Raw genomic sequence first — 7,111 nt, 5'->3', positions numbered from 1 at the left:
ATGATGGAGAAGAATTACTCCATCCCAACTGAGTTCATCCTCTTGGGAATCACCAGTGCTCCAGAGCTAAAAGTCGTCCTTTTGTTCTCTTTCTCGTCATTTATTTGGTTACTCTTGTAGCAAATCTTGGGATGATCATCTTAATCAGGATAGACCCCCAACTCCATTTGCCCATGTACTTCTTCCTTAGTCACATGTCCTTCTGTGATCTCTGCTACTCCACAGCCATTGGCCCCAAAATGTTGGTAGACTTCTTTGCCAAAGACAAGTCCATTTCCTTCATTGGCTGTGCTCTACAATTCTATTTCTTCTGTAACTTTACAGATGCTGAGACTTTGTTGCTAGCAGTAATGGCCTTTGATCGCTACATGGCAATCAGTAACCCTTTGCTTTATACAGTAAACATGTCTAGCCGGGTCTGCTACTTATTGATTGCTAGTGTATATGTGGTGGGGGTGGTGGATGCTCTGATCCATACTATTTTCACTTTCACACTGAGTTTCTGCAGGTCCAATGAGATTAATCATTTCTTCTGTGACGTTCCTCCTCTTTTATTAATCTCTTGTTCTGATACCCATGTCAATGAGCTGATGATCTTCACTGTCTTTGGCTTTATTGAAATGCTCACCATTTCAGCAGTCCTTATCTCTTATTGTTACATAATCTTGTCTGTGCTTAGGATCCACTCCACTGAGGGCAGATACAAAACATTTTCAACCTGTATTTCTCACTTAACTGCTGTCACAATCTTCCAGGGTACCATGCTTTTTATGTACTTCAGGCCTAGTTCTGCCTATTCACTAGACCAAGACAAAATGACCTCCTTGTTTTATACTCTTATCATTCCCATGTTAAATCCCTTGATCTACAGTTTGAGAAACAAAGATGTGAAAGGGGCTCTGGGAAAACTGAAAAATAAAATGTGTTCTTAATATTAGTCAATTTCATCTCAATGAATTGGAACCTATTGTGGGAGATTGGGGACCTGTAAGCCAAATTCAATTCATTAAAGGTCTGCTAAGCATCTTGAGCTTGAAATGACAGCATTAACATGTCAATACACAAACACTGAATTTAAAGATGTGAAACACTGAATTTAAAGATGTGAAAGGAACCTCAGAGTTCACCTCATCCAATCTATACTTAAACTTGAATCCATTCTAAAACATTTCTGATAATTGTGTATATGTCAAATATTCATTAGAAAGTTAAATTTTCCAAATGATCTGTTTATATACATACAAATATATACATACATGCATATACTAATATATAAACACATGGCTATATGTACATATACACATAGGCATGGGAGTATTACTTTTGTTAGTTTTTATATATGAAAGAATATGAGTAATTTAGATTTTGGGAAAATATAAATATGAATAACAGATTTTTACCCGAGTGAGTTATCCATATAATGATGACCAATTTAAAAGGACAAAAGGTTTTACATTTGTCATTATCTCACATATCAACTTATCACTCTTTGCCATGCAGCATGTAACAAAATAACTGTGACTTTATTTTCTATATCATAGAACTACTGTTACTTGGGTGAGATGTCTGAGTTCATTTGTGTAAAAAGATCTTGGCAAGGAATTATGCCTTTTAGTAATTCAGATGACAGAGGAATTTCCCAGGGTCATACAGCCAAGTATGTGGCAAAGATGGTACTTCTACCCAGGTCTTCATCACCTAAAGGCCTGCCGTATATCCACTACATTTCTGTGTTTTGATTTTCAAATGATCTAATATATGTAGAGGGTTTTGCAAACTTTAAAGCTTCATTATAGCTTTCTATGATTATATTGTTTATCTGAATCATCCAAAATCTACCTTGGAGCTGCTAAAACAAATGAACATGAGTTAGAGGCATGCATTCTCTATCTCTGCCATCAACTCTTTCTATGATTATTAATTACATAATTATTAATAATGATATATTCAAAGAGAATGAGGACTGAATGAAGATAATTGTATTTGTCAGCAAAGAGATAACTAGTAACTTGGGTGGGAGCAGTGTCAGTGAAATGATGAGATCAGAAACGAGATTATAAGGAATCCAAAATATATGTTGGTAATAACTACGGTGTACATATAATACAATAAGATCAAATGCAGTGTCATAGATACTTCACACATGATGGGATTTTGACAAATGCAGTTCAATATATAAGATGAAACTAAATTTTAGTGAGATCATATTTTTAGCAGGGAAACAGGCAAGGTCATCTAGTCCAACCTTCTCTTTTTAAGACATGAGAAAATCAAAGAGATTGAGGCAAAGGTTTTGGAGCAACAAAATCAGGAGTATACTGTCACATTTAGTCAATATAGTGATTTTTTGGATAAATTATTTTACATCATTGATGTCCTCTCTTTGAATGTATTGCTACAAGACATGACATTATCCTTTGGGGGGATGGAAGAGGAGAGATTTATCTGGTAATAAATTAATAAGAAATAATGTATGGAAATATTTTGTAGGCATTAGGAAGTACAGTGGACTTAAAAATGAATGCTACATACAAAGGTACATATGTAGGAAATCAACAATAACTTCATCTAACCAGATGTATTGGAAATGACTGAGGTGTGTATTTGATGAAATTAGACCTTTGATATCAAGTCTTAAACCTATACAAATCATGACTCTATTCAGGCTCATAATTGGTTTCACATTTCTACAGTTAACAGAGTTGATCAAGTTTTAAAACGACTTCTTTGATTATAAATCTAGGTTTGTTTGCGTCTAGGGCCTTGTGACTCAAATATGCATGTATACATGCTTACACACATGCATAAATATGCATATACAGGGATAACAGGCATATATTTGTATGCATATGTGTGTAGTATACACAAGTGTGCATGTGTTCATATTATGATGAATTATATGATTAAGTTTAGGATTGAAAATGGAAAGTTAATGCATACTTGTACTATAAATTTTATTTGTACCTACATGAACAGCTTGTATTACATATATGTACTGATATGTTCATTATCTATGAATTATTTGCATATGGACATATATATTCACATATGCATATGTGAATATAATACACATATATTGAAATATACAATATAATAATACATGTGTAATTTTGTATACAGATATATGTATTATTCGTAATTTGGGAGTGTGTGTGTGTGTGTGTGTATGTTTATGTGATAAGAAGAAGAATTAAAGAAATTTGAAATTTGCCATTTGGGAAATTATCTTATCTAATTGCTATGAGTCTCTTTTGAAGGTACACAAAGCAGGAAACAAAGTGGAGGAGGCGTATGATTGGCTCTTCCTGAAGATCATAAACTTGGTGGAATAGAATGTTGATGGACATGAATATCTATGCAAATCACTGTTCAAAACAACTTTACTCTTTCTTATCCCATCTCCCCTCCTGTGTCTTCCACACATGCTTTCTGATAAAAAGTGGTCATACTTTGTAACTTCTTGATTTCATTAGTCTATTGTAAGACAGATTAGAAAGGTGGTTGGTGAAAAGGGAGATGCCATCTTTAGCCAAATTAGGATTTCATTGAGCTGACTCTCACGTATTGGTAGCAAATATACAATATGAATCAGGGGACACACCATAACACAGCACCTCCATCATACTTTGATATTTCCAACAGTGTTTTCCTCATTAAGAAACATGAGGCTATATTATCTTCCCTACTTTACAGATAAGGCAACAGAATCTCAGATATCTTAGCTGAAATAATGACAGGTAAAGAACTACTAATGATAGATCTAGAATCACAATCCATGTCTTTGGAAGGCAAACCAAACACTCTTTCCACTGCACTGCCCTGTCTCTCAATTGACATCAGATGCCAAAGACATGCTGTTCACTAAATTATCCATTCCAAATGAAGGGTCAATGTCTTCCTTTTTCTCTTCCTCTTAAGTTCCCTTCTTTTGTTCCCCCATTTGAGAGTGAAATAGTTTTAATTCCAAAATGAAATATGGTAAAAATCTTGGTATCATGTAAAAACTTGTTTAGCCTTTGTGTTCCAATCCCATCACCATTCCAAAGCTATCAAAACAGAAGATAATTCAATTGAAATGGAGTATTTTCATATTTGAATTTCCATGCTAATACTAGCAAGGTAACCCCATTTAATAAAGCAAGATAAAATTTATTCCAAGGTTATGACTTTTGTCACCATAGAAACCAATTATTTGTGCTATATTTTTGGTCCACAAATTTAGTACTATCCTTCAATCATCCATTTCACAACTCCTAGCCATTAAAGGTCAAGTGGTCAGTCTGGAAATACAGATGGCTCAGTATAAAGTATTTCTACTCCATAAAATATGATTCAAAGAACATATCCTAAAGATGTTGTCAGTCCACTGACTCTTGTATATAAAAAAATTATTTCTATACATCAATTGAACATCTTTCATAGGAGATAAGAAATTATTTTCATGGAATTAATAACACAACCTAGAATTCTTGGTAAGAGAGGGTTAGCTTGTATACCCTCCAAGGTCCCATCCAACATTGAATGTCTATTATTCCATGTACTTTGTATGAAGTACACATGGATAATCTGTCCATTAAAATTTGAATAAAATACAGCATTTTCTATATAGAAATTTCATTGTTGGAACACTAAATAAATAAGTGGGCTATTCATTAGTATTGGTGAATAGCCAAGGAGATAGACATACATGTTATTGTTTCCTTGGTGTGTCATTCACATATAAGATCACTAGTCAGTGTAAGAAATTTCAATACAGAGTGTAATTTTGGGTGGGACCCCAAGGAGTTGTTACTAACTTATCTGTGTTCTTGATTTTGAAATTAGATGATAATAGTAAGAAGTCAATTAAGCACAAAGCAAATAAACACTTATTCTGGCCAGGAAAAAAAAAACACCAGGAATGGATGGTATCTACTGATCCTGGTATAAGAATGACATTACATACAAATTTTTAGGTAAGCATTCATGAGCTAAATGATATTAAATACATATTTCATAAAACAAAGAAAAACAAGATGGCTATTCATAAAATAGATGTTTATACAAAAAAGATTACATACTTGGAGGAAAAATGTATACATATATACATATACATACATAAATACATGTATGCACACATATGTGTATGTGTGTATGTATGTTCTTAGTTATAGGGGATGGATAAGGAAGTTTTCAACTGAGTATAGCTGGTCTCATAATCAAAGAAATCTTCCCATTTCTCCAGACAGGGAGAAGTTTCCCAGAATACTAGAATTCTCCACCTTTAGCAGGAAAGAGGCAGAAGGGAGCTACTGAAAGACAGTAGCTATTGCAATCGTTATTTAAGTCAATAGTGATCATTTATAGCAAAAGGGTTGAAACAGAACAAAATGTACTCAGTTTGCCTTGAAGCAGGGCTATTTCTAAAGACAGGAGGGTTCATATGTAATATAAACACGTCAGGAAAATTCCTGGTGCAATACCACAGGGTTTGTTAAGAGTGATTAAGACAAAACATGTGAACAGGCTAACTGGAAGTTTCCAAACTCAAGAAACTTGCATAAGTCAGTCTATGGATTTTATGTAGGCAAGGAAATTTTGTTCAGTTTTCCACAGTGAAGACATGGTATGAAAGGAGCACATATATCCAGCAAGGGACATGACCTAGGCATGAAAGAAATCAAATACTTCCTCATCCAAATCCACCTTGCCCACTAGTTTTTCACCAATTCTCACTCTAGGTCAGGCCCAGCACTGTTCATTCAACACTAGTTCTGTTATTGACTCTGTCTCCTATTTCCACCACTTACCAACAAAAAGCGCGCACTGAATCATTCTTTATCCACCTTTTTGTTGTGGTGGTAGTTGTGTCCGACTCTTCATAACCATATTTAGGGTTTTCTTGGCAAAGATAATGGAGGTGTTTGATATTTCCTTCTTCATCTCATTTGGCAGATAAGAAATTTGAGGCAAACAGGGTTAAGTGACTTGCGCAGCATCACACAGCTAGTAAACATCTGAGGCAATATTTGAACTCAAGAAAATAAATCTTCCTGACTCCAAATATTTAAAAAATCTGGCATGTATAATACAAACAATAAAAATCAAACATTTAACTTTTGTTATAAATCAATTTCTCCAAGTTTTTTTTCAAATATTAAGAGCTCTTCATCCTTTTATATAAAAAATCACTTTATGCACCATTCTGTCTAGGGATTCCTCACTAATCAGAGGGAAGAAGGAGGGATTAGATGACAGAGGACAAAAGAGAAGAAGAAAAGTACAATGAAAGGGAATTTGGTAGCATGATAAAATAGTGGCATTCACATGAACACTTTAAGGTTAATCTCATTTGAGTTAAAACTCATCCCATTTGAGTCTTATGACTGAAGACAACCGTAGTAAATAAGAATTTTAAGCTAGATCTCTCTTTTCCAGAGGAGGAAGTTAATGTCTGGAAATGTTAAGCCTTGAGTTACACAGATAAATATCAGAGACATAATTTGAATTCATGCTTTCTCATCTCCAAATCAAACACGTAGAATGTATACCATGGTGAATCATAAAGGCATTCTTTTCTTCAGAGCTTTGCTTCTGGTAATGTAATGTGATCATTTGACAAAACTAAAACGATTAAATGATCATAGATCGGAACTTGGAAGGGACCTTGAAGGTCCTCATATCCAATACCTATGTTTTATTTTTTAAATATATTTTTTTCAAATTATATGCACAAACCATTTTTAAACTTCATTTTTAAAATTTTTAAGTTCCAAATTTTCTCCAAACTTTTCTCATCCCACACCTTTTTGAGAAGGAAGAAATTTGATATAGGTTATAATATGCAATCATGCTAAACATATTTCCATATTAGTCACAGTATAAAGAAAACACGCAGATAGGAAAAATAACACAACTTCAAAAGGTATGCTTCAATAAGCATTAAGATTCCATCAGGTTTTTGTTTTGTTTCGTTTTGTTTTGTTTTTTTTCCCTCAGTAGGTAGATAGCATTTTTCATCATAAGTCCTTCAGGATTGTCCTGTATCATTGTGTTGTTTACACAGTTTACAGTTGTGCACTACTGCTGTTACTGTGCATACTGGTTTCCTCTGCTTGCTCACTTCACTCTG

At 34.0% G+C, this 7,111-nt stretch overlaps 1 pseudogene; it reads left to right on the top strand.

Moving 5' to 3' along the window:
* LOC110199551 (olfactory receptor 5W2-like) lies at positions 1 to 932 on the top strand (annotated as a pseudogene).
* The last annotated feature ends 6,179 nt before the right edge of the window (positions 933 to 7,111 follow it).

The sequence above is a fragment of the Phascolarctos cinereus genome, unplaced genomic scaffold (genome assembly GCF_003287225.1).
Source record: "Phascolarctos cinereus isolate Bilbo 61053 unplaced genomic scaffold, phaCin_HiC Scaffold_9;HRSCAF=440, whole genome shotgun sequence".
NCBI classification, from domain to species: Eukaryota; Metazoa; Chordata; class Mammalia; order Diprotodontia; family Phascolarctidae; genus Phascolarctos; species Phascolarctos cinereus.
This window is presented reverse-complemented; position numbering and strand designations above follow the sequence as displayed.